The sequence below is a fragment of the Aotus nancymaae genome, unplaced genomic scaffold (assembly GCF_030222135.1).
Source record: "Aotus nancymaae isolate 86718 unplaced genomic scaffold, 86718_ANA_hifiasm-v0.15.2.pri h1tg000117l, whole genome shotgun sequence".
In the NCBI taxonomy this organism is placed as follows: domain Eukaryota; kingdom Metazoa; phylum Chordata; class Mammalia; order Primates; family Aotidae; genus Aotus; species Aotus nancymaae.
This window is the reverse complement of record NW_026988532.1, coordinates 1,587,619-1,615,193: the sequence shown is the minus strand read 5'-3', so window position 1 is coordinate 1,615,193 and position 27,575 is coordinate 1,587,619. Positions and strand designations below refer to the sequence as shown.

Here is a 27,575-nt window from a genome sequence, read left to right as displayed (position 1 = left end):
TTATGGTTACATAATTTTGTTCTCATAGCCCTTGAATTTGCCAACTCTGAGCCAACTCATTACCAGACTTTGAATGATAGCATCACAGCCAGTGTCTCCCCAGATTTGTCCAGGCTGTGGCTTTCTGGGGATGTTGGATATGCTGGGATAAATACTAATAATTGTAGAGTAAGAAGTGGTTATATGGTACATTGGCACAAAATGCTGCTGAATGACCTGCCACTGATCCGAAGGAATGAATGTGTCTTTACTTTCTATTCCAATATCCTCCCAAATGCAGAGTAATATCACACATTTGGAGAAGCTACCAGAATATGAAACAGCATTTTAAAACATTATAAAAGAAACAAAGGCCTAGGGGTCTGCAGTGTAGATTGAATTCTATTCTGGATTTGTGCTAATGGCTAGATTGCTTTTGCAGGTATAAAGATTGAAAAAGCATAGTCTTATTGGAAGGCAAAGTGACTTTGAATGTAAGCCCGCAGTATAAAAAATGCCATTTTATTCTCTCAGGAAAGTCTTACTAAATCAACTTCATTTTAAGGGTTGGCCAGGGCTGTGCCAACGAGGGGCACTGCTGAGAAATCAGTCTGGTGCAAGAGGCTCCATAATGCTCAAAACTGGAGCAGGGAAGACAGAATAAGCAAGAAATCACACAGAAAGTCCATAGTACAAATGGCTGAGGAAACCACAGTGAATTCTACATAAGAAGAAGACAGAAATACTAATCAACTTTAAGGGTCTCAGCCAAGAAATTGGAGCTAAGGAGTTAAGCTAAAGCGAATTACTTCTGCACCAAACTAATAGATAAAACCAAATGGGCTAGAAGTCATTAAGATGATGGCAGAAATGAGAGAATCCTGAGAAACTGTTTTTATGGGCCAGCCTCTGTATGTGATAGTGTGGCATGTCTTAAAAGCCTTGAACTGGGAGATAAAAATATCATCTATTCAGCCATTGATTTTTCACATCCAGTGAGACATACAGGCACTGATGTTGCAGTTGATCACAAATGTTTGAGGTAAAGGAGTTACAGCCATTGAGATATGTGAGGTTCAGAGGACCCCAGCCTCACAAAACCTCTCACTGTCTCTTGGTCTGTTCTGTTTGGGAGACTGCTGATCATGGTGCTAACAAAATGCAAAATATACATTCCTCAAGAAAACCTCATGCTTTCCAAATCATGCATTATAAACAAGAAGGGTTATGGCAGGCCCCTCACACCTATACAATTTGGTTAGAGAATTAACAACAAAAAAAACCAGTAACTGTGTTACATACTAACACAGCTAAAAAAATGTATTTCTAATAAATAAAATTACTTCAGTAAATACTGTATAGGGTCTTAACTTTCAAATTGAAGATTACTTGACAACAGTGGATGTAAGGATAGATTGAGGTAGCTGAGCTACAGACGAGAAAAGTCACAATTAGGGTGTAACACCAGCAACACACGTCCAAATCAAGTCAAGAAAATAACTGTAGGCAAATCATCATTGTGGAAAGGACTGTATATAACTGCAGCTTGCTGCTTTCAGCTATAGTAATACACTTTGCTTGTTATTTTTGGTGTAAAATATTAGATTTGGGGGAAAAAGCATATGAACCAGAGCAAATTCACATTATACTGACATCACTCCCCAATTAAATTGAGCTAATTAAATAACACCTGAAATTGTTAGGGGAGTATGGAGAAGCGAGAGTGGGCTAAATTTGAAACCGAAGTTCAAAGCCCTGAAGCAGAAAAGTCACTGTTGCCCTCTAAGCTGTTCTCTCCACCGAGTCTCGGCCCATTTCTGAAGCATCACGTTGCTCAGAGATCCATCCTATAAGACAATTGTCTAGGAGCCAGTAGCTATTAGGGATAGTAAATCTCTAATGAGATTTAAAAATATTATATATCTGAAATCATTATGTGCAGTGATGAGGAAAATTAAATTCAATTTTTCACTGATATATATATTATCATAATATATCATAACCATGTCCTATGCAATGAAACTTCACTTTAGCAGACAGCGTTTGTTGGGTTGGAATAAAAATGTTTTCTTTGTGTCAGTTAACCACAATTAACCACAATTCTTCATGGAAAGAATAATGTATTTCAATTGTGATAATTTTTATAATTCTGTAAAGGAAAAAGTATATTGACATTTTTGTGAATAAGCCTCCTTACTTCCCTGATCTATGCTCATCACACCAACCTGGAATGTTTCAGAGTATATCATTCTGTACTCTGTCTAATAAGATTAACCAGCAAGAGTGTGTCCAGATGAGAATAACTGGGAAAGAGGAAGCTCTGAAAGCATATTATAAGAGAAATGGTCAAAAATCTGGGCCGTATTTTTCCCTAAAACATACAAGTTGGAAGTAGCTTGATATTTGAAAGGCTGTTATATAGCAGAAAGAAGTAAATCTCGGCTGGTGCAGCAGAAAGCAGAACTCAGACAATGAATGGAGTATGAGTATAATAAGGACTTACTCATGATTGGAAATGTCCAATATCAAAAGCAGCTACTGGCCAGGCACACCGGCTTATGCCTATAATCCCAGCACTTTGGTAGGCCAAGGTGGGCAAATCAGTTGAGTCTAGGAGTTCAAGACCAGCATGGCCGACATGGTGAAACCCCATATCTACTAAAAAATTTGAAAATTACCTGAGTGTGATGGCTCATGCCTGTAATCCTAGCTACTCAGGAGCAGGAGACTGAAGCATGAGAATTGTTTCCACCTGGGAGAGCAGAGATTGCAATGAGCTGACAGAGTGATACTCTGTCCTCTCCTTCCCCTCACATAAAAGCAAATAGTTACATAGGATTTACTTTTACCAATCTCGAAGGTATTCCACTTGAAAAATCAGTGTATCAGGGATGTTTCAAAGGGCATTCCAACACTGAGTGAAATCTGGACAAGATCATCTTTAAGCCATATTCTTTGATATTCTAAACTTTTACTTCTGATCATTTGGGAATAGTATATGTACTGTGATGCTTTGCCATGCTCATTTGGTTACATGAGTGTTTTTAAAATTTGGTTGTATATCAAAATAAGGAGCTTTTGAAAAGTGCAAGTACAGATTTCTCTGTAAGCCTGCTTATTGAATAGCATTTTTGGTGAGGTGGGATCAGGAAATCAGTATTATCAAAGGCAACACGTGATTGTGCTGCATCTAGACTCCGCTTGAAAGCATGGGGTACCTAAGGTCATAAGAATGAATTCCATCCCTTTAAGTTAAGTTTTCATAATTGTGCTTTTCAGTGACTAAAGTTTGGGCATTTTAATTCAGCACCCAGTCTTATTATGGGATACTTATTTGTGAAAGGACAGCTAAACAACAATAGTAAGAGTAACAATTGCTTCTAAGATAAGCACTGAGCTCAGTACGTCGTGTACATTCCTTCATTTTATGGGTACAAGGCTATGAGGTCAACTTTTCAATACTGCTTTTGCTACTATACCAAAGGATTTAACACTGAGACACTTTGTTCTCTAAAATCATAGACTATTAGAAACTTTGCTGTTTGAAATCAGATCAGTAAAAATGGAACAACCTACACTTGCCTGGAAGATTTGAGTCACTGACACCAAGAAACAGCCTCAATTTTCAAGCCAGGTGCAAAGCTTCAGATAAGGGATTTTCAGACACAATATTCAACATCTATCTTAACTTTGTAGTTTCCAAGGAAACGGAATCCAGAGTCCACTTCTTAACTCAGGCCTGATGTTAACCTCTTTACTTTGAGCATTGCTCATTTTTGGCACTATCAAGATTCTGCTTTATTTAAGTATTGCCTAAACACCATTTTTCCCAAATCCTATTTTTAACCCTGTTTCTTCCTTTGCCTGATAGGATGCTCCGTACTTCTACTGCTATGCAACCTCCCTTCATACGACAAGTTAATAAACCTAACTTTGTTGAACTATAAGTATGTCTTTGGTGTTCCTTACCAGATGGGCTTCATCAGTAGATATTATAACCTCTAATTTGATGATTAGTAAAAGGAAGTTCAGAAAATAATTAATTTATGCAGGATCACAGAGTAAGTGACAAATCAACCCACGTCTACATGACTTCAAAGCCCATGCTCTTAACAGAATGCATGGTGTCAGACAATGTTGAAGCTTCGAAAGAAACTAAGGCATACCATGCTACTAACTCCACATGGACAGTTAGATAGAATTCAGTTATTGTGATATTCCAATCCACTGTCATAAGGGATAGCTTTATCTTTGTTCAGCTGCCAGTCAGCAACTTCTCAGGCTTTCCCTTTTCCCTGAATCTAATATGGACTCAGTATGTTCGTGGTGCTTTCTGGATACTCAGGCCTCACTGAGACAGTAGTAAGGTAAACATTGCAAATGCTGGTGATATCTAGGCAGCAGCCAATGATGCAGTTATCTTCTGATCATCTTCTTTCTGACAGACCAAAGTATAATCAAATCGCTGAGCATGGTGGCTCACGCATATAATCCCAGCGCTTTGGGAAGCCAAGGCAGGAAAAATCACTTGACATCAGGAGTTCCATACCAGCCTGGCCAACTTGGTGAAACCCCGTCTCTACTAAAAATTCAAAAATTGGCCAGGCATGGTGGAGCGAGCCTGTAGTCCCAGCTACTTGGGTGGCTGAGGCAGGAGAATCACTCGAACCTGGGAAGCGGAGGTTGCAGTGAGCCGACATTGTGTCACTGCACACAAGCCTGGGCAACAGAGTAAGAATCTGTCTCACAAAAAAAGAGTATAATCAAATCAAACTGTTGCGTATCAAATTTCTGTAGCTGCTGAGAACACAATGCATTAACCCTTCTGCATGTAGTTAATAGAATCCTTCCCTTAAATGAGTGAATTACATGAAAGCATCATCCTTCTCTTTCTTTTCCATGTGTATCAAAAAGTCAGAGCATATGGGTGACTGGTTATTATGTTTAAGCCTCTAGACAACCCTGAGTTATAGTTATCAAAGTATGTGTTACCCAAGCCATCAAAAATCAGAAATATTCACTAATTATATGGCCACTTATCTAATGAATTACCTCTCAATCCCAATAAAGTATCCCTTATTGCTTAACAGTAGAATCCTTCTTAAGACACTGATTTTTGGATATTGTAACTATCTAATGCTATATATTGTAAATATAATGGAAGTTAATATCACATAAAAGTCACATACACGATTTCATGAAGTTGATGGAAGTTTTATGAGAGAACTGGTCTGACCAAGTACAAAGGAAATACTAAAGTGTAGCTGTAAGTTATACATCCTTTAACAATTGAAGAGAAAATTTATGGGACTGGCTCTTCAAAAGACAATAATGTGGATAGCAAAAGAATAAAAAAGGCTCCAAAAATTATGAAATTTCTTGAAGAGTTTTGAAAAAACAAATCTCTTTATGATTGTGGAATGAGATTGTTAAAATAATTGCATAAACACACACATATATGAATTAACACTTTGTTATTCATGCTGAGTTAACATGCGGTTGCAAATATATCCTCATAAGATTATGTTTTTTGTTCAAGATAAATTTTTAGCTACAGCATTTCTTTATTTTATTATTATCATACTTTAAGTTCTGAGATACATGCAGAGTGTGCAGGTTTGTTACATAGGTATACACCTGCCATGGTGGTTTGCTGCACTCATCAACCTGTCATTTACATTAGGTATTTCTCCTAATGCTATCCCTCCCCTAGGCCCCCCCCACCCACTGACATGTCCTGGTGAATGATGTTTCCCTTCCTGTGTCCATGTGTTCTCATTGTCCAACTCCCACTTATGAGTGAGAACATGCAGTGTTTGGTTTTCCATTCTTTAGTTAGCTTGCTGAGAATGATGCTTTCCAGCTTCATCCATGTCCCTGCAAAGGACATTAACTCATTCATTTTTATGGCTGCATAGTATTCCATGTTGTATAAGTGCCACATTTTCTTTATCCAGTCTATCATTGATGGGTATTTGGGTTGGTTCCAAGTCTTTGCTATTGTGAACAGTGATGTGATAAACAGACATGTGCATATGTCTTTATAGTAGAATGACTTATAATCCTTTGGGTATATATCTAGTAATGGGATTGCTGGATCAAATGGTATTTCTGGTTCTAGATCCTTGAGGAATTGCCACACTGTCTTCCACAATGGTTGAACAAATTTACACTCCCACCAACAGTGTAAAAGTGTTCCTATTTCTCTACATCCTCTCCAGCAGCTGTTGTTTCCTGTCTGTTTCATGATTGCCATTCTAACTGGCATGAGATGGTATCTCATTGTGGTTTTGATTTGCATTTCTCTAATGACCAGCGATGATGAGCTTTTTCATGTTTGTTGGTTGCCTAAATGTCTTCTTTTGAGAAGTGTCTGTTCATATCCTTTGCCCATTTTTCATAGGGCTGTTTATTTTTTTCTTCAAATTTATTTAAGTTATTTGTAGATTCTGGATATTAGCCCTTTGTCAGATGGATAGATTGCAAAAATTTTCTCCCATTCTGTAGGTTGCTTATTCACTCTAATGATAGTTTATTTTGCTGTGCAGAAGCTATTTAGTTTAACTAGGCTGTCAATTTTGGCTTTTGTTGCCATTGCTTTTGGTGTTTTAGTCATTAAGTTTTTGTCCATGTCTATGCCCTGAACGTTATTGTCTAGGTTTTCATCTGGGGTTTTTATGGTTTTAGGTCTTACATTTGTCTTTAATCCATCTTGAGCTAATTTTTGCATAAGGTGTAAGGAAGGGGTCCAGTTTCAGTTTTCTGCATATGGCTAGCCAGTTTTCCCAACACCATTTATTAAACAGTGAATCCTTTCCCCATTGCTTGTTTTTGTCAGGTTTGTCAAGGACTACATGGTTGTAGATGTGTGGTGTTATTTCTGAGGCCTCTGGTCTGTTCCATTGGTCTATATATCTGTTTTGGTACCAGTACCATGCTGTTTTGGTTACTGTAGCCTTATAGTATAGTTTGGAGTCAGATAGCATGATGTCTCCAGCTTTATTCTTTTTGCTTAGGATTTTATTGGCTATATGGGCTCTTTTTTAACTCCATATGAAATTTAAGTAGTTTTTTCTAATTCCGTGAAGAAAGTCAATGGTAGCTTGATGGGAACAGCATTGAATCTATAAATTACTTTGGGCAGTACGGCCATTTTCATGATATTGATTCTTCCTATCCATGAGCATGGGATGTTTTTTCATTTGTTTGAGTCCTCTCTTATTTCCTTGAGCAGTGGTTTGTAGTCATCCCTAAAGAGGTCCTTCACATCCTTGTAAGTTGTATTCCTAGGTATTTTAATCTCTTTACTGCAATTGTGAATGGGAGGTCACTCATGATTTGGCACTCTATTTGTCTATTATTAGTGTATAGGAATGCTTGTGATTTTTGCACATTGACTTTGTATGCTGAGACTTTGCTGAAGTTGCTTATCAGCTTAAGGAGATTTTGGGCTGAGACGTTGGAATTTTCTAAATATACAATCATGTCATCTGCAAAGAGAGACAATTTGACTTCCCTGATTGCCCTGGCCAGAACTTCTAATACTCTGTTGAATAGAAGTGGTAAGAGAGGGTATTCTTGTCTTGTGCTGGTTTTCTAAGGGAATGCTTCCAGCCTTTGCCCATTTCATATGATATTGGCTGTTGTTTTGTCATAAATAGCTCTTATTATTTTGACATACATTTCCTCAATACCTAGTTTCTTGAGGAGCCATGGAAGCTAGCTCAGAGATTGTGGAATTAAGTGAAGTGCTGATGTGTGCAGACAGTAAGGAGGCACAACCAAAGTGGGGTTGGGGGAAAGGCCAGCTATGTAAGAGAAGTGAGAGTGAGGACTGCCGAGAGGAACACATGCTTCTTATCAGGAAAGGGGGTCCAGAGTTCCTGTGATCCAGAGCTACTTGTTAACAGAAAACATTTAGAAGTAATCCACTTTAAATAGGTATCAACCATGAAGGGGTGTTGAATTTTATCAAAGGCCTTTTCTGCATCTATTGAGATAATCATGTGGTTTTTGTCATTGGTTCTGTTTATGTGATGGATTACATTTATTGATTTGCATATGGTGAACAAGCCGTGCATCCCAGGGATGAAGCCAACTTGATCATGGTGGATAAGCTTTTTGATGTGCTGCTGGATTCAATTTGCCAGTATTGTATTGAATATTTTCTCATTGATGTTCATCAGGGATATTGGCCCGAAATTTTCTTTTTATGTTGTGTCTCTGCCAGGTTTTGGTATCAGATGCTGGCATCATAAAATGAGTTAAGGAGAAGTCCCTCTTCTTCTATTGTTTGGAATAGTTCAGAAGAAATAGTTCCAGCTCTTCTTTCTATCTCTGTAGAATTTGGCTGTGAATCCGTCTGGTCCTGGGCTTTTTGTTGTTGTTGTTGTTAGTAGGTTATTAATTTTACTGCTTCAATTTCAGAACTTGTTATTGGTCTATTCAGGGATTTGACTTCTTCCTGATTTAGCCTTAGGAGGGTGTATGTGTTCAGGAATTTATACATTTCTTCTAGATTTTCTAGTTTATATGCATAGAGGTTTTTATAGTATTCTGTGACAGTAGTTTATATTTCTGTGGGATCAGTGGTGACATCCCCTTTATCATTTCTTTTTGTGTCTATTTGATTCTTCTGGCTAGCAGTCTATTTTGTTGATCTTTTCAAGAAACCAGATTCTGGATTCATTGATTTTTTTGAAGGGTTTTTCATGTTTCTATCTTCTTCAGTTCTTCTCTGATCTTAGTTATTTTTTGTCTTCTGCTAGCTTTTGAATTTGTTTGCTCTTGCTTCTCTCGTTCTTTTAATTGTGATGTTAGGGTGTTGATTTTAGATCTTTCCTGTTTTCTCTTGTGGTAATTTAGTGATATACATTTCCCTCTAAACACTGATTTGGCTGTGTCCCAGAGATTCTGGCACATTATGTCTTTGTTCTCATTGGTTTTGAGGAACTTATTTATGTCTGCCTTAATTTCGTTATTTACTCAATCATTGTTCAGGAGCAGGTTGTTCAGTTACCATGTAGTTGTGTGGTTTTGAGTGAGTTTCTTAATTCTGAGTGCTAATTTGATTGGACTGTGGTCAGAGAGACTTTTTGTTATTTGCTAAGGAGTGTTTTACTTCCAGTTATGTGGTCAACTTTAGAATAAGCGCAATGTGGTGCTGAGAAGGATGTATATTCTGTCGATTTGGGTGGAGAGTTCTGTAGATGTCTATTAGGTCCACTTGGTCCAGAGCTGTTAACTACAGCTTTTCTATACTTCTAATAAATGTTGGTACCTGCTTAAAGTGGATTACTTCTACTTGTTTTCTGTTAACAAGTAGTTCTGGATCATAAGAACTCTGGACCCCCTTTCCTGGTAAGAAGCATGTGTGCCTCTGGGCAGTCCTCACTCTCACTTCTCTTATGTAGCTGGCCTTTCCCCCAACCCCACTTTGGTTGTGCCTCCTTACTGTCTGCACACATCAGCACTTCACTTAATTCCATAATCTCCGAACTGCCTTCCATGGCTCCTTCTACTCAAAGAGTGTTTTGTTTACCAGCTCCTTCTGAATCACCTGGGAGCTTGTTAAAAATACAGAATCTCAGACTCTATCCTCAATTTCTTTGGCAGGGGGCATGCTAATCTTCCCTGTATCATTTTCATCTTAGTATATATGCTGCTCAAGTGAGCAGTGTATTCCCAGCTTCTGAATTAAAATCTACATTTTCACAAGATCCTCAAGTGATTCATTTGCACCTTAATGTTTAAGATGCACTGGCCGAGACAATTGTTAAACACTTTCTAAGTTGAGTATTCCTAATCTGAAAATCTAAATCTGAAATTCTCCAAATTCCAAAACATTTTGAATATCAACATGACGCTCAAAGGAAATGATAATTGGAGCATTGTAGATTTTGTATTTTGGGATTAGGGATGCTCAACCAGTAAGTGTAATCCAAATATTTCAAATCTGAAAAAATTCAAAATCTAAAGCACTTCTGGCCCCAAGCATTTAAGATAAGGAACATTCAACTTGTATTGCATTTTTTGAAATCTAGAGACCACTTTTGTCTTTTTTCTCTCTCTTGCCTTTGCATTTAATCATTCACAAAATCCTGTGTAATGTGCCTAGCCCATGTCTTATTTTTCCCTAGTCTTTCTGTTATTTCTTTTGCTGACACGGAAATGGCCCTCTAACTACTATCGCAGCTGGCATTCTCACTTCTCACCCAACTCCTAATATTTATTGCATCTTTTCTGAATGATATTACTTTAAATAACAAACTGGTGGGCCAGGCACGGTGGCTCACACCTATAATCCCAGCACTTTGGGTGGCCGAGGCGGGTGGATCACGAGGTCAAGAGATCGAGACCATACTGGTCAACATGGTGAAACCCCGTTTCTACTAAAAATACAAAAAAAATTAGCTGGGCGTGGTGGTGCATGCCTGTAGTCCCAGCTACTTGGGAGGCTGAGGCAGGAGAATTGCTTAAACCCAGGAGGCGGAGGTTGCGGTGAGCCGAGATCGCGCCATTACACTCCAGCCTGGGTAACAAGAGTGAAACTCCGTCTCAAAAAAAAAGAAAAAAAAAAACTGGTTTGGTATCATCAGTTTCTTCCTGAAACTCCATAAACACATAGTTGCAGCAATGTTTAATCTTCTCTTTGGAGAGCTACATGTTCCTGCTACCTCTGCTTCCTGATACCTTTCTAATTCTACCTTCCCCTCATCATGCATTTTTTACCTCCCCTATTCCAAGCTACTCAGATCTCCTAAATAACATGGGATCTTTCACACCTCAGCAATGTGTTTTCACTTGCTGTCAGCAGTGCTGAAATGGCCTTTCCTGCCTGATCTACTTGGGAAATTTACTGAAGCCATGCAAACCCACTATCCCTCTGAAGCCTTCTCTATCCCACCCAAATAGAATTAATTACTAACCGGTTTATGGCTGCATTAGTCTGTTCTCGCATTGCTATAAAGAACTACCAGCGACTGGGTAATTTTTAAAGAAAAGACATTTAATTGACTCACAGTTCTTCAGGCTGTACAGGAACCATGGCTGCGGAGGCCTCAGAAAATGTACAATTATAGTAGAAGGCAAAGGAAAAGCAGGCACATCTTACATGTCTGGCATAGGAGGAAGAGAGGGCAGGGGAGGTGCTACACGGTTTTAAACAACCATATCTCATGAGAACTCACGCACAATCACAAGAACATCAAGGGGAAATCCACACCATGATTCAATCTCCTCCTACCAGGCCCCTCCTCCAATATTGGGAATTACAATTCGACATGAGATTTGGGTGGGGACACAAGTTGAAACCCTATCAATGACCCATTGCACATTGTATACATTATGGGTCTCATTAGACGGAAATCATACTTAGAGCTGTATTTTTTCCTTGTTCCTATCAGTATCCCACTAGAATGGGACATCTTGAGTCAGAGTGAATTGTATTAATTCCTGATCTACAGCGTTTAGTGTCTAGCATATAGAGGATGATCGACAAATCCTTATTGAATATATAAATGCATGTGTCATGTTTCAACATGAAACAGATGTTGCTCCTCAAATAATTCTACATATATTTTTGGTAGAAAAATATTGACTAACTTATATGGATATTTTGATAGATATTAATAAATATATTATTGAAATGGAAAATACATGAGATAGGATTTTTTTATCATTGACATATTTATTAACCAATCCTGCAAGAAAAAGCTATTAATGAGGTTCACATGAATAGTATATTATAATAACAGCTGTTATAAAGAGTTTCCAGTTTTAACTTCAATAACTTCTTGAAAACCCTACAGATTGCAATAAAATGTAAATTGTGAACTACGCATGTATATTTCAACATTCAGATAAGAAAAAAATTGTTTTGTTTTGTTTTGTTTTAAAACAGTATTGAATGAGTAGAGAAGTAAATCCGAAGTTCCAAATATGAAGTAGAAAGTATTATAATTATCTGTGCTTAAATTGCAGCCATACAGCCTAGGCAATGGTTAAAAATGAAAACACATGAAAATTACCTGGCGAATTCTTGCAAACCATATTCAAATCCTACTTCAGTGCAGAACACCTAGAAAGGACTCAGTAAAGTTTGGTGAAATTGCAAGGGAAGAAAGGAGAAAATAAGGAAGAAAAAGAGGAAGAGAAGGAGACAGGTAAAAAAGAAGAAACAAAAGGATGAAAGTAAGAATGTAAGAGAAGGAAGATGGAGAGAGAAGGGGGAAAGGAGAGGGCAAGGAGGGCATGAGGAGGAGGTGGAATGCTTTGCAAAGTTGATCTGCTTTCAATCATGGTAAATACCTCAACAAAACTCCTCACTTTATAATGTTTATATGCCTTTTTGCAGAGACCTGACAAGAAGCCTCTATACTAGACTTACAGTTTTAGCTCAGTACTTTATGACTAATTATGTATAAATGTATAATCCAAACTACTTGCTGGATGATGTTTGTTTGTAATTTTGAATCTGTTTTCTTGATAATCCAAGGTTCTCCAAGAACTCAGACATTTCTACTTGACTGCTGTACTTCTCAAGGAAAATACTGTTTTCTTAACAATGGTTACTTCATTTTCACAGTCTCTACATTCAGTGGCCCTATATTATGTTCTAGGAAAATATTACTATTTTCTTTTATTAATGAAAAGAGAGATGAAAATGTAAAGTACTAGAGCAAAAGATGTGTATTGACAAAGAAAAATCTAACCTACATATAAATGTCTGCTATTTGGGGTATAGAACCAAAATCCTTATGACTTTAATTTTATCTTATGTTTAGGGCCCATAGTAAATTTTACTGTCAGTTTCTCTGAGTGAATTAGAAATTTAAATCTGAATTTGTAAAACTAGCTCAAGCGTTATCTTTTCCACTGTGGTCTTTCCTGGCCATTTCACTATGTGGTACTAATTCCCTCTTCTTTTACTCCTCCATTATATCCCTATAGGTACTTACAAGTTCGGAACTATTTGAATTCAGTATACATAATCACTTGTATTCTGTTACAATCACAGTTTGATAAATCACTCAAAAGAGAAGGCTATATCATTCTTATCTTGAATTTTCAGAACAGTATAGTTCCTGCCCCAAAGAATGCACTTAATAAATGTTTAATAGATCAATGCCTTTAAAGGTCAATGAGAGAGACATAACATACTTCTGCTTATGTTTTTCTGACAACAAAAAATAATACATAATTAAACTGGAAAATGTAGAGAGAACAAAAAATATTAAGTAGCAGGAAAAAATCAGCTATCTAATTTCAATAACAAGAGACAACCTTTATCCACACTTTTTCCTTTACTTATCTATTGCTAAGTTCAGATATAAGGCATTGGTCTCTTTTCAGATGAGTATTTGCAAAGGCAGTTGTTTTTAAATTGAGTTACTTATGTCCTCCTGAAACAGTTTTTATAAGGTTAAAAGTGTTTAATTGCAATGAAGCCAAAAAGGGCAATTTAATGAAGTAAAGGGTTTATACAGCTTCATTTATGTGGCGGTTATTTTAATGAACCAGCCTCAACTGTTTCTGTGAACCTCTGTAAAACTATGTAACTCTTAGGATGCTTTCAGTGAGAAAGTGTGCCTGACTTATTTCAACACCAGATCTTTAGATGTTTACATTTAACTGTCTTTGTCTGCCAAGAGCTTTCAAAACACAAAATAACCTTTACTACACATATTGATGAGAGGACCGTGATGACAAACAGTATAACTATGTTACTACATAAAACCCTTCTCTGCAGATCTCCTATTTGCATGAATTTGTTAAAAAGCAGGCTACAAACGTAATCTTCTCTCATACTTTGATATTTGGGGTTGTTGACTACTACCAGATTTTGGGTACCTGCTAAACATACATTTTATATGCCATGAGGGAGATAAGCTTTATGAAACAACGCATAACAACTTTTTAGAAAATTGCACATTCGAAGATCCAGTTTTGTTCTTTCACACAACCACTGAAAAACAGTCTCCTTTCTTATCACCAGGCAATTTCCCAATATCTTTAAAATTTCTCTTTCTAAACAATTTCTTCCAGAAAAGCTTTTGAAAATAATTTAACACTTCAGTCTGCCCTAGTGAGATGGGCAAATTAGAAAAATCTGAAAATAGATTCCAGTGAAAATAAAGCAAGGGGACCAAGACTTTACCTGAGTGTCAATGCCCCCCTGGTGAGAGCTTTGCTCCATCACATTCAAAGACAAACTCAATAATGGAAGACATGTTGCTTTTAATTTCTGTGCTCAGCTTTAAGCACTCACACGACTAAACTATAATACTTCACACACATAATTCTAATTATTTTAAAAAGACATAATTTGAAATCAATATTGGCTATTTTTTGCATAAATATGAATGTGAGTGTGTGCCTGAGACACAGTGAGACAGCATAACTAAGAACACACTCTCTAGGACATGACTATGGGGGTTCATTTACTGGTCTTGTCATTTATTAGCTATATGACCTCAGCTAAAATATTTCACCTCTCAGTGCCTCAGCTCCTTAACTGTAATCTGGTTACAATAACAACACTACCTTATCGGGTTTGTTTGAGGATTAAACAACTTTATATATGTAAAGTTCTCAGACTAGTACCTGGCTGCCAGGCTTAAATAAGGAAGCTCCTCAATAAAATATAGGATGGGCATATTTTATATTCTTTCTAGAATGTTTGAAGTCAGTCCCTATGAACAAACTATATTAGAAAGATGAATATTTAAACTCTGAAGATAAACTTTTAGACTGTTAATTTACTCCAAAGTTTGATGAACTTCGCTTGTCACTAACAATATATGTCCTTATTCTTTCTTCCATGAAGATGGGTAGAAGAGGCATACATTTCTTTCACATAGTGATGACAGACATTCATTGAGCACTGATCATGTTCCAGACCCTGTAATAGGTAGGGTAGCAGTTTATTTTGTCCTCACAGATACCAAAAAAGTAGCATCACTTATTATCCCCAACATACACATGAGAACACAGCAGCTCTGGGAGGTCACACGACTAGTCATCTCCTAGTGCCAGAACAGGGAGTGAAAGGGTACATGTGAGACTGCAGGGCTAGATACCGGCTCTTGAGAGTGGCACTATTTTATGGAAGGGGCTAGATGGGAAATTCAGTTTAATATCTTTATTTCCTATTTGAAGAACCTAAGACCCAGAGCAAGGTAGTGACTAAGCTGAAGGCTTCTGTCACTGCACTCTATATTCTTTTTTTTTTTTTTCCTAGACTAATCCTGGATTTATATTTTCCCACTTCTTCAATTTTGAGTAGAAAGAGGAAAAAAAAAAACCTGTTTGCCCTGAATATCTATTTCTCTCCCACACATCCATTTTTTCTCCTTTGAAGTAGCAACAACAGCTGCCGAGGGAGGCTCCCCCGGGCTTACAGAGCATCAGTCAGCTTCACAGATGAAGGCAAAGACGAGAAGACAGAAATCCTTCCTTTAAAGAACTTTGCAAATGTTTTTCATTCTAAATTCATTCTTTCATTAGTGAGTACTTTTAAGGCAATATTGAAATCTCAAGGCAAAAATGGCAAAGCACTGAATTCTAGGACCTACAAGTGGTCCCTAATTGGTTGCCAAGGGCCAAACTGATGGAGATTTGGGTGAATGGAGACTCGGATCTCTATCTTCTCTAATCATTCTTTAAAAAATATCTGTCTTTTCCTTTTTAAAGTTTATATTTACTAAGAGTGTACAACATGATACTTGATATACATATAGATAGTGAAATTGCTTTTTAAAAATATTCTTTACATAGCATACAGTCCATTCTACCATCCCTATGCTATTACAGAAAAATTTGGCTAGTCAAAGGCAAGAAGAAAAGATTGCTTCTGTATTTATGTAGAGTTCCAGTGACTCTTGAAGCTTATCAACAGAAGACAAAATCAAAGTTGGAGCTAGTACTTCTTGGCTTAGACCCAAAGTGCTTGCATTCTAGCTGTGAAAAATGGAAGATACACAAAACTACAAGCACAATGTTTCAAACTTTTCACTATCCATTACCCACATATACATCCATCATGCACACAAAAAACATACATGCAAAACACAATACTGGAATATATTGTACTGGTTTATTTTGCAGGAATGGGTTCTACTGTTTATTCACATTAAAAGTGTTTTTTTTTTAACTGAGAGCAGGCCATAAATTAAATAGTAACATATTCATTTATCCATTCATCTCATAAATATTTATTTGAAACTGCTATGTGCTAGACACTCTTCTAGGCTAAGAATAACCCAGTAAATAAATCAGGAATCATCTGTCCCTCATGGAGCTTGATTTCTAGTAGAGAAAACATAAGCCAGATGTATAAATAAAATATATAGCATGCTAACTAGTTCTAAAGAGAAAAAAAGTAAAGCAGCAAAAGATGATATAAAGCAACCAGATCACAAGAGTAGACATTTTAGGTAGTGTGGCCAGAAAAGACCTTATGAGAGATGATCTTGGGAGGAAGGAGAAAAGAAAGTGAGAAGATATTTGAGAGATTGCAATTCCACGAGAGAAAAGTAAGTGCAAAAGCCCTAAGGTGGAAGACTGCCTTGCATCTCTGAGAAACAGCCAGGAGGACAGAGTAGTTCCAGTGGAGTTAACAAAGGGGAGAGTTAAAATAAATGAAATCAGAGTGATAAGACGAGGCCAGATTGTTTAGAACTTTACAGTGCAAGCTAAATACCTTCACCATGAGAGAGTGGGTATCTAGGCACTGGAATAACAAAATCTGATTTATATTTTAATAAGATAATGCTGGTGTGCAGTGGTTAAAATGGACTGAAGTGATAAAAGGTTAAGAACGCATGCCTTTTTTTTTTTTTTTTTTTTTTTTTTGAGACGGAGTCTCACTCTGTTGCCCAGGCTGGAGTGCAGTGGCGTGATCTCAGTTCACTGCAACCTCTGCCTCCCATGTTCAAGCAGTTCTCCTCCTAAGTAGCTGGCATTACAGCATGCACCACCACACCCAGCTTGCTTATTTATTTATTTAATATATTTATTTGTATTTTTAGTAGAGACAGGGTTTTACCACGTTGCCCAGGCTGATCTCGAACTCCTGACCTCAGATGATTCACCCACTTTAGCCTCCGAAAGTGCTGAGATTACAGGCATAAGCCACTGAGCCCAGCCACTCATGACTTTTGTAACAATCCAGATAAAAAACAATGGAGGCTTGAATCAGCATTGTGGTGGCGCAAAATACTTGAATGTTGGGTATATTTTGAGAATAGACATTAGAAGACTTGCTGACTGAATTGACAAGGGATGTGGAAGAAAACACATTAAGGCTGAAACTTAACATTTTGGCCTGAGCCACTTAGCCATAGTGTTGTCAATCAACTGAAATGGGAAGATTGCAGGAATGGCTGCATGTGTATTTTTGTTGTTTATTTGTTTGGTATATTTTTGTTTTCTTTTCTTTTTCGGGGTTGGGGGAGTCATAACAGGAGCTCATTTTTTCAAAGCGCTCAATTTAAGATGTCTATTAAACATTGAAGTGGAGATGTCAAGTAGATAATTGGATATGCAGGTCTGAATTGATAGAAGAAGTCTGCTGGGAAAAAATGAATTTGGGAATCATTAGCATATAGATGAGGAAGAATCAGCAAATGACACTAAGAAAGAGAGGTCATAAAATTGGAGGGAGACTAGGGAGTGTGGCATTCTTGAAGCCAAGTGAAAAAATTATATCAAAAAGGAGAAAGTAAAATTCTCATGAATGCTGCTCATAGGTTAAGAAAGCTGGGGACTGAGAATTGACTGCTAGATTAGCAATCTGGGGATCACTGGTAGCCTGATGGAAGCAGTGTCAGTCGAGTGGAGAAGCGTAAACAAAAATGCAATTAGGAAGAGAGAAATTGAAGACGGTGAGTATTAATTCTTTCAAGAGGGTGTGCTGAAAGGGAGAGTGAGAAATGGTAGACCTGGAGAGAAAATATGATCAAGAAAGTTTATTTGTTTGCATTTAAAGTAGGAAGCGTACACTGGTATTATATGATGCTGGGAATGATCTGCTAAAGAGGGAAAAATTATTGATGTTGGAAAAAGAGGAAATAAGAGTTCTTTTTGAGTAGGTAAGAGAGATATAACCTAGGATAGTCTATGCAAAGGGTGGGCCAAGAATTGCAGCATCAGCATCATCTGGGAGCTTGTTAGAAATGCAAATTATTTTGTCCTGTCCTAAAACTAAACCAGACTCAGGTGAGGCTTAGGAATTTGGATCTTAACAGGCTTGTAGGTAATTCTTATGTATGATTGTCCAAAATAACTGATTTATTTCACAGAGGAGGTATCTTCCTTACCTAGGAACACAGTCAATTTATCCATCGCAACCAGAAAGAAGGAACGGTATGTGGGCACAGGTGAGGAAGTAAGCAAATATGATAGTGGGATCTTATGGCAGTTTTCTAGTAATTACCTCGATATTTCAATGAAGAAGGAGCAAAAACATCAATCAGTCCCTTTCCTCTACTTTGACTTGGACTATTAGCTCCAGAGCCACAGGCTGATGGTGTGATGCAGCAAAGTTGTATTACTACTCTCCAAGCTCCACTGAGCTACCCCTTTGCAAAGCTGCAAAACTTTCCACCTTCCTTAGGCCTGATTATTCCTTCAGCTGGTCTATTCCTTTTGGTTCTCAAATCATGGTATTATCAAAAATAGGGTTGCCATTCATTCTGCATTTGACATACTATAGACGCTTTCAAAATATATCATCTCATTCAGTCTCTCAACTAGCCTTTCACGTTGGTACTTCTATCTTCATTTTACAGATAATAAAATGGAGACTGAGAGACTGACTTAGTCAATGGTACTTTGTAGTTAAGTGGAAGAATCTTGAGGACTGTCCACTAAACTGCTTTTCAGGTACCATAGCAGGTGGAGAGCTGTTTATGTAGCTGGTCCTTCTCACACCACACCCCCATGCAGGGTATCCAGCATTCCCCAGGTGATTTCAACACAAGTACTCTGTCTTCAACCTTCTATTTTATGCTACTCTTCTTATTTTTCCTACTTACCTTGCTAACAAGAGCCCACTGTTTTTTCTAGAGGTCACTCTGATTTAATCAATCAATACAGTTCATTTTTTGATGTTCTACCCAGTTGCCAACCTCCTTCTCATCTTTTTTTCCTTCTCCTTCTCCTCCCCCTCCTTCAATAATTTCTTCAGCCCCATATTGGTACCTTTACAACTATATCTAATGAGCCACTTTCCCTTCTGCCTGAAGCCATTCATAAATTTAAATTTTGTTTTAAATAATAAAAATAAAGTACAAGTACACTATTTCTTCTTAAAGCTTCTGCTGTTTAGCAAGGAATCTAAATCTCTTCTCATTTTTCCTAAAGTCAAACTTTTAGGTAGCAATTGCTTCATAAACCATTCATTTTCTATCATATTTTCTCTGGTCATCAGGTTTTTTTTCATGTGTTTGATCTTTCATATCTACCTAGGTTGTGTTTTCTAGAAACCCTCGCAAATCTACCACACCTACAGTCCCAAATTAGGAAATAGATATTATTATATGTCTGTGCAGGGTCATTAAAGCAACATTTAACTTTAGTTCTACAAATAAAATAACAAATTAAATTTAAATGACAGAACATGCCAATTATATAAAATTGCCTATGAGTCATTCTCACTCAATATTTACTTGCTTATTAATTATTTACTGTTTAAGTCTATCATGAAATACATTCTCTGGGTAATAAAAAGGGCAGGCTACTATAAAAAAAATCTAATGAATAAATATATCAATAGCTTTCAGCATTCCATGAACAATAATGCACAATTGTAGGTTATATATTGATCCACTATGAAATTCTACAAAGAAAATAAGTGTGTAGTCATGTCACATTTTTGTGAGATTATTAGATTTAGTAATATTTCACTATTTACTAGTGATAGAGAGATTTTGATTTGTTATTTTTAAGAATGACTGTATAAGGAATCAAATGTACAGATTACCATGAATCGAATAAATGAAAATCGTGGTAGTTTTAAAACTGTATTTTTAAGTTAACCATTTTTTTCATATATGTAGGACACATTATTTTCACTAGGCCATTAAGGTTTTGTGGCCTGGGGAAATTAATTCTTTTCTGAACTCCAGGTGTGAGGCACATTATCATCCAGTGACCCTCTGTACTGCAGCTAACTCATATCAGGTGACAATGAATTCTATCTTCTTCATAAAGTTATGCCTCTACCTGTATATCTTCTTCTGATGATTGGCACTCATCATCCAAACTCCAAAACTAAAAATTCTCCCAGGTGATTTCCACTGCCTCACATTTATTCAGTCACTGAGGACTGCCAATTCTCATGCAAACCTCTATGGAATTCATCCTTTTCAACCTCACTGACAGTTTATTATTTCAGGACCTCATCATCTCTTGCCCAAAATATGAGAATATACCTCTAAGTGACCTTCCTGTCTCTGATAGGCGTTGCACTCTCTGCAGCCCCCACCTGTCTATCCTGCATCATAAAAATGACAAAGCAATGATTCACGATGTAAAACTAATGATCTTACTGCTTTGCTTTAAACTCTCGAATCACATACAGGATAATGTCTAAACACTTTTGGGTGACCCTGAAGCCCTTGGAGCTGTTCACAGCCAGCATTTCCAGCCTCATCTCATTGACAGTGGTAACGTTCCCACTCACACTACGCTTGTGGAAGTTCTGCAACTACCGGGTTGCTTGCTCTGAACACAGTCCGCTACTTCTAAACAGACTAATCCCTTCTTCCATTTGCAAACTAGGACTCAACTTTTAAAATGATTATCACTTCAGTAGACGATGAGAATAATCCAAACTATTTAGCCCGTTGCAAACTGCAGTTATTTTTATTTCCCACAACTAATAATTATTGTAATTTGAGCTTTTCTACTTCAATGTGTGTCATTTAAACCTGTTCTAAAAACAACACAATTTAGCTTTTATGTTGTTCATAAACATCACCGAATCACAAACTTTTATCATTGTTCTACTTCAATTCTTTAGTATAGTAATTTGCATCTCTGGAAAATTGCAGGAGGCATTCCATTTGTATTGTTTTTCTCCATTTCTTCCTTTCTTTATAATTTGCAAATAAGAGCACTGTTTTCCCCTGACATTCAATCTTATGTTCTTCTGAAAATGCTATTATTTTGTGGACTGATAGTTCATTAATAAGTATAATTGCAATTTGCCACCTCATTTCTTAAATTATCTAGTAATTACATGTATATTATCTTTCAATTTTGGACATTAAGCCCTTGAAAAGACACCCCCCACCTTTGTTAAAGTCAGGTAGAGTTCCAGGTGTAGTTTTCAAACATTAGATTTGTAAATCCACTTTGCTTTTTGTCATTACCACATTATAATACTAATGTAAAATTTCACAAGGCTTTCTGCTAAGTTTAATACATAAACTATTAGGTCTTTATTGGTTTCTTATATGGTGTGATTTTTGAAAGAATAGAAAAGTAATAATATTTGGTTTTCTGGGCACTGTGGTTAAAAAATAGGAGTCGGTTGAAATAATTTGGATATATTTTGAGAAAATAAACTGGCCTGGATTCTAAGCTAATAGTTACAAGGAAGTTTTGAGGAGTCTGTTAGCATTCACCCAAGTTTAAAGTTGTTTTTGAGAATAAAGTATACCCACACTATAAATATGTATCTCTTTCAATTTTATTAAGGACACGTTCTTTATTTCTCCTGCCAAAACTGTTTAAGAAGAATATATATCTTTGACTGAAGATTCCAAATACAAACAAATCCAGAATTCTCCTAAGAAATTAAAACAATATTTTTCCTTTTTTAACCAATTCCTTTTCATTTAATTTTCATTCAGCCATTTTTTGTATGTCTTCTTTTTATATTTTTATTCTAAAGCACATATATTGGGCAAGACAAAGACCTCTGACTTCTTTCATTTGGAACCTGAGATTTGGATGTGAGCAATTTACAGTATTTATGAAAAGAATATAATAAAGTTACCCATGAACCCTGAATTCCATATACCACATTTGCCAATGGAATCTAATAAACAGATCATTTAATTTGAGAGCTGGAAGGGGCCTTGGAGAGCGTGTATTCCAGCATCCATATATTGTAGAAAAAACTGAAGCCAAGAAATCTTGTCACTGGCCAGTCACATGGCTTAACTAGAGGAGAACAAAGACTAGATCCTCAGACTTCCTGACTCCAAGTCCTGCGCCTTTTATGCTAAATCCCATGTTCTCTCAAGTTAGAGACTTTCCGTATCAGTGTGTCATTCCTCACAAACTGAAAATAGAGTTAACTGAGTTTCCTGTGTGACTGAACACCTACGAAGCAAAGCCTTCAGTCTCAAAAGCAAAACTGGAAACACATATAAAATTTCTGTAAGAGATGTTTTTCTGCAAGGCTGTCTTTTCTGTCTGTTCAGGTGTAATATGCCTAAAGGTAATGTTTGCCACAGGCAGTAGCTATTAATCTTTTACTATATTTTTAAAGCAATTATGATAATTTTATGTTACTTTCTTAAAAAGAAAGTTATCTCCTACTCTCAATATGATCATCTTGGAAATTATTTGCTGACTTTATTTTCATGTTCTTCCTAAAAGCACTCTGTCCTTGCCCAGAGAAATCTGTAGATATTAAGTTTGGTGTTTGAAATGTGCACTTTGGCAGACCTCCATTTAAAGGTGTATTTTTTTTAATGAAAGATAAAGAGTAGCTGATTATACTTACACAAACCCCAGAGGAAATGGATTCTGTCGATAGTAACTAACTAAAGTGGAGCTGGGAAAGCTCAAGTTTCCGCCTCCCTCCAACCTCTGCTCTCTGATAATTACCCACCAAGACTATCAAGAATATTTTGTTTGATGATCCAGCAAAACGTCTGGTAAAGGAGGAGAAAGAAGGGCAGGGCAATTCCCACGAGGGTAGGGGAAGGAGATTCCATAAGCTTTCTCGGTGATTAGAGCTGGGGAAGTTGATCTCTTTTCACGCTGTAGATGTGGCGCGCTGCAGTCACGCCTCCCGCTGCCAGCCCGGCACCGGGATCCTAATCAGTCACTATGAAAACTCATTAGCTCCACAGCAATGAGTCCTCCACTGCTGAAGCTTGGCGCTGTGCTTAGTACCATGGCAATGATCTCAAACTGGATGTCCCAAACTCTCCCATCCTTGGTGGGACTGAACACCACAAGGCTGTCGACTCCGGATACCTTAGTAAGTTACTTCCGTGGGTTTGGCCATCTTGAGAAGTGAGTGCATTTAGTGGGCTTTGTTTTGCAAATTGCAAAGGCTGAGATTTTGCTTCTCCCTTTACAGGTCGGCTTCAAAAATGTAGTGTCGATATGGTAAATTTAGACATAGATATTTATTTATGAATACAGCCCAAAAATGAACTGCTTGAGAAGTAAAGCTATGAAAGAGAATACTACAGTCAAATTCTTAGGATGAAAAGCTTTAATGTAACTATATTACTTGGAAATGTGGGCAATTCTTAAATGTTTTCTTATTCTTTTACTTCTTTTAATATCTGTAAAAATCTTTGTAATTTTTCCCACAAAGTAAGCTACAAAGTATATTCTGTCAAATCTAGTTTTACTACTGCAGATTCTTTCTTGGAAAGCAATGTCTGTGACTATTTGCAATGAATTCACTCAAAGAAACCAGCATCTTTTAAGTATAAATGAAAAAAAATCCTTGGCAATTTAAAGCCTGCCCAAAAATCCTTTAAGAAAGCTAAGAGATATGAACAATATAAAACTTACTTGATAAAAACATATTTCTGTATTTTTTAATATTTTATAAAGACTTCCTATCACAAATCTATCTTGTATAATCTTCATTCATCTAAAATTAATGGCTTTTTAATTCTCCCTACATTCTAACAAAGTATTTTTTGAGAGTTTGAAGCAAGGTTCAGTGAGCAACATGTTTGATATTTCAAAGAAAAATGAAAACTATTGGTTTGCGAAATAGGAATTTACAAATTCAAATAAAAGAAATTTCTTAGAAATTAATTCCTCTGCCCTGAAATAAAAGGTACAGAAACAAAACAGGGGTTTTCACTTTTATGTGGGTTACTCCAGTGGATCAGAAAAAGTCAGACATGAAAAGAAAGTAGCCCTCCATATTCAAGAGTTGTTTGCAGTTACTAATAATAATCTATCAACCAATGTTACTTAACTGAGTAAAGTCTGACCAAATAATTACATAATTTGCCCGATTCTCCCAGTGCTTAAGGTACCAGCAGAGCACATACAAGGCATACTTTGACCTGCTTTTACATTTTCATTTCCTTTAGGTTACTTATGGAACCCCAGAGCCTCCATTGTTGAGAGTCTCTTCCCTATTTTCATGACGTGGCTTGGCAGGAGGGATGTAAAAGATTTGGAGTTATAAAGAAAGCAGGATAGACATCAATAAATAATTACAAAATAAATAAACTTACATTGTCTAATATTTACTGAGCCCATTTTTTTTCAATGTCCAAGTACCTGATTTCAACAACCTCACTGTTGAATTAACTCTTTCAGGATAATGAATGTAAACTGAGCTACTAATGAATGAGTTATCTTTCAAACATAGCTTCTTGATTCTGACATGTGTATGTATTTTTTGTGTACATAGACATTGGCTTGGTTATTTTTTTATAGTTGACTGAGAATCAAATTTCCAAAATTATACATGATTATCTTAGGACTTCTAGTTATCTTGCAAGTGAATTATATATCTTTATTTGCTGATTGAAATACTGTTACTTGAAAACTATAAAGCATTGTTGTATGTATGTGCATGTTTTGACACAGACAGTTCTTACTTTTGATGCCCCCTCTTTGCAAAAACAGAAAAAAGAACAAAAACAGAAAATTTAGGAAAGTGTTCACTATGGCCACTGATAATAAATCAGTAAATGGTATTCACTGGAATGGAGAAAAGCTTTTTTGGGTGTTTCTTGTTTTTTCTTTTAGTATGGTTTACAGAAGAGTAATGTCTATCACATTTCCGTAATTATCCAAATGAGTGGTCATACTTTAAGATTTCCGTGGTGAAGAATGAATGCATCAGTATCTCTTAGACTAGGAACATAAGATGTGAATGCTAGAAAGGTGGAAAGGATCTTAGAAACCATCAAGCCAGTTACGTTCATACTATTTTTAGCAGCAGAGTTTCTTTTTAATTAAATCTTCTGCGTGCTAAATACATATTTTTGAATGAAACGAAATGAAAATTCAAAATATGAAAGAGGTCATGGGTCAGATAAGTATTTGGGAGAGGCATTAACTGGGCCTCCACCATGCGTTATCTCCCCACACAATCAGCTCCTTTCCACGATCAAGACATCTCCTCCGAAACCTTAGAGCTCTCAAGAATTTAGTTGGAAATACGACTGATCTCATTCAGCCTCCTTATTTTACAAATGGGGAGACTAACTGGAAATACGTAAGCCACCAATCAGATTTCCCCCATTTGGTTAATGGCAGAGCCAAGTGCAGAACCAAGTTACATGACTACCTCCCTACTCAACGAAGGAGTCATTTCACCATTGTCTTTGCCAGTCACTGGCCCTCCTGGCCCCTGGTGCCCCACTAGGTTCTCCCTGCCCTGCTCAGATTGTTCCCAGGTCCCTGGATTCTTCTTTTTCCCTCCTACACACAACCACCTTTATTTTTTAAAGTATATTTTCTCATCTCCCTGGCCTCACAGAGTTAGAGAAAAGCTAGACACTCAATTATGTCATAAACATTCCCGAAGTTTTTATATTCATAAAGAAGAAAAAATTCTCCTTTGTTGGCATTTTAGACATCGTGGCAAAGTAGTGAAAGTGGTTCTTTTGCTTAGGGGATTCTTCCTGCTGCCTCTCAAACAATTCCAAGGGATCCTTGCTGCTGCTTCCACATGGAGGGCCAGCAAGACTTTTCCCTTCGACAGAAGGGTTGACAGCTCCCTGGCTCACTAGGTATTGCTGTAAAGTAGTAAACCAGCTCTTCTCATCAATTTTCTCACTCCATGTTCTCACTTTAAACAGTATGAATGGGATAAGCCTGCAATATACCAGACACACACACACACACACACACACACACACACATACACACAGACACATAGGTCTTGAAATTTGTGTGTTCCTGGAATATGCGGAGGTTAAAAAACCAGATTAACATAAATACGACGGTTTAAGAAAAGCAGATTTACACAAATATGAGCATAGTCCTTTTTTACAATGATAGTTTCAAATGACCTGGAAAAAGAAAGCCAAGAAAAATCGGGTTTAAATCTTTCAATGGCAATTAAATCAATGTATGGCAGGTGCCTCTGAAACAGGGCACATTTGATTATCTCAAAAGCTATAAGAGGTTTTTAAATTTCTAGGATGTTTTTATTAGTAAGTAGTTAAATACAGCTCCTTATTAGGGGAATAAGCTGCCTCGTGTTTTTTTCAGAATTTTGAAACATTCCTTTATGCTTCTTGTTGGTGTGTTTTCTTTCTTTTTTTTTTTTATTCGCCTTCCAGTCTATCCATTGGGCCCATCAGCCTTTGGAGGAATTGGTTTCTGAGCAGAGGAAGCCCTCAGCTCTCAGAAGGCTCAGGCTCCCTCTGGCGCTCCTCTCGAATGCAGAGTAACTTCCCCTTGAGGCTGAACTTCTGAGAAATCCCCCACGCTGTGGCCTTCACACCAGGAAGACCCTGGGAAAGACCAATTTAAAAAGCTGAGGACATTCAGCAGACACCTGCTGTTCTCAAATAGTCAGCCCTACTGCTGTGGTGGGCAGAGGCCTGGAAGGGACCTGTGGGCATGTCATTTGTCTTGGCACATTTCAAAGGTCCAGCTGGCTTCTCCTCATAAATAAATACTTTGATGAGTTAGTCAATTTAAACTACTATAAAATGAGTAGAATACCCTGAAATGAATTGTCAATATCTTCTAAGTTTTTTAACCTCAATTAAGCAATGTGTCTTAGTCCTGCATGAAGATATTTGATTTAACTGATTTGTATGACTGTTTTTCCCCCAAATTCTGTTTTTCTTCCCTAAACTCTTAGATAATGTTCATTTTGTGATAGGGCAACTGAATGAATTAAGGAGAGAAGCTAGATGAGAGAACAGAATGGCAAATCTTGATGGTGACAGAGAATATGATCATTGCTTTCTTATAGAAGAATCGTCACATGAATAAGAGAGTAGTTTTATTCTAGTTTAAGTGGCTGAAGCAAAAGTAGGGCCAAAGCAGGGAAACTGCAAAGAGAGAAGTTGGGCTCATGCCCCTTTGCTTTTTTCACTGGAAGGGGCTGCCTGTAAAGCAGTGAAATCCCTTTTATGCAGAGGTTGAATGGAATCACAAGGAGAATTTGTCGATGTTCCATTGTGTGAAAAGACATGGGACTAAATATGACTTTTAAGGACCTTCATAACTTGAAGTCATTGTGATTTCCAAAGTCTGAGCAGAGGTGACCAACCTAAATTTAGTATTATTATTCTTTTGAGACAGGGTCTCACTCTGTCACCTAGGCTGTAGTGCCATGGCACTATCTCAGCTCATAGTAGCCTCGACTTCCCAGGCTCAAGTCATCCTCCCACCTCAGTGGCCCC

At 37.1% G+C, this 27,575-nt stretch overlaps 1 protein-coding gene and 1 non-coding gene across 2 annotated transcripts in view; one reads left to right on the top strand and one right to left on the bottom strand.

Annotated features, from left to right (window-relative positions):
- Positions 1-27,575, top strand: part of OLFM3 (olfactomedin 3) — a 204,939-nt gene that overhangs the window by 134,542 nt on the left and 42,822 nt on the right. The gene's annotated exons all lie outside the window — the stretch shown is intronic.
- On the bottom strand, positions 9,550-9,656 carry LOC135272623 (U6 spliceosomal RNA). Its single transcript, XR_010340640.1, has one exon. It is a non-coding gene; the product is annotated as a U6 spliceosomal RNA (small nuclear RNA).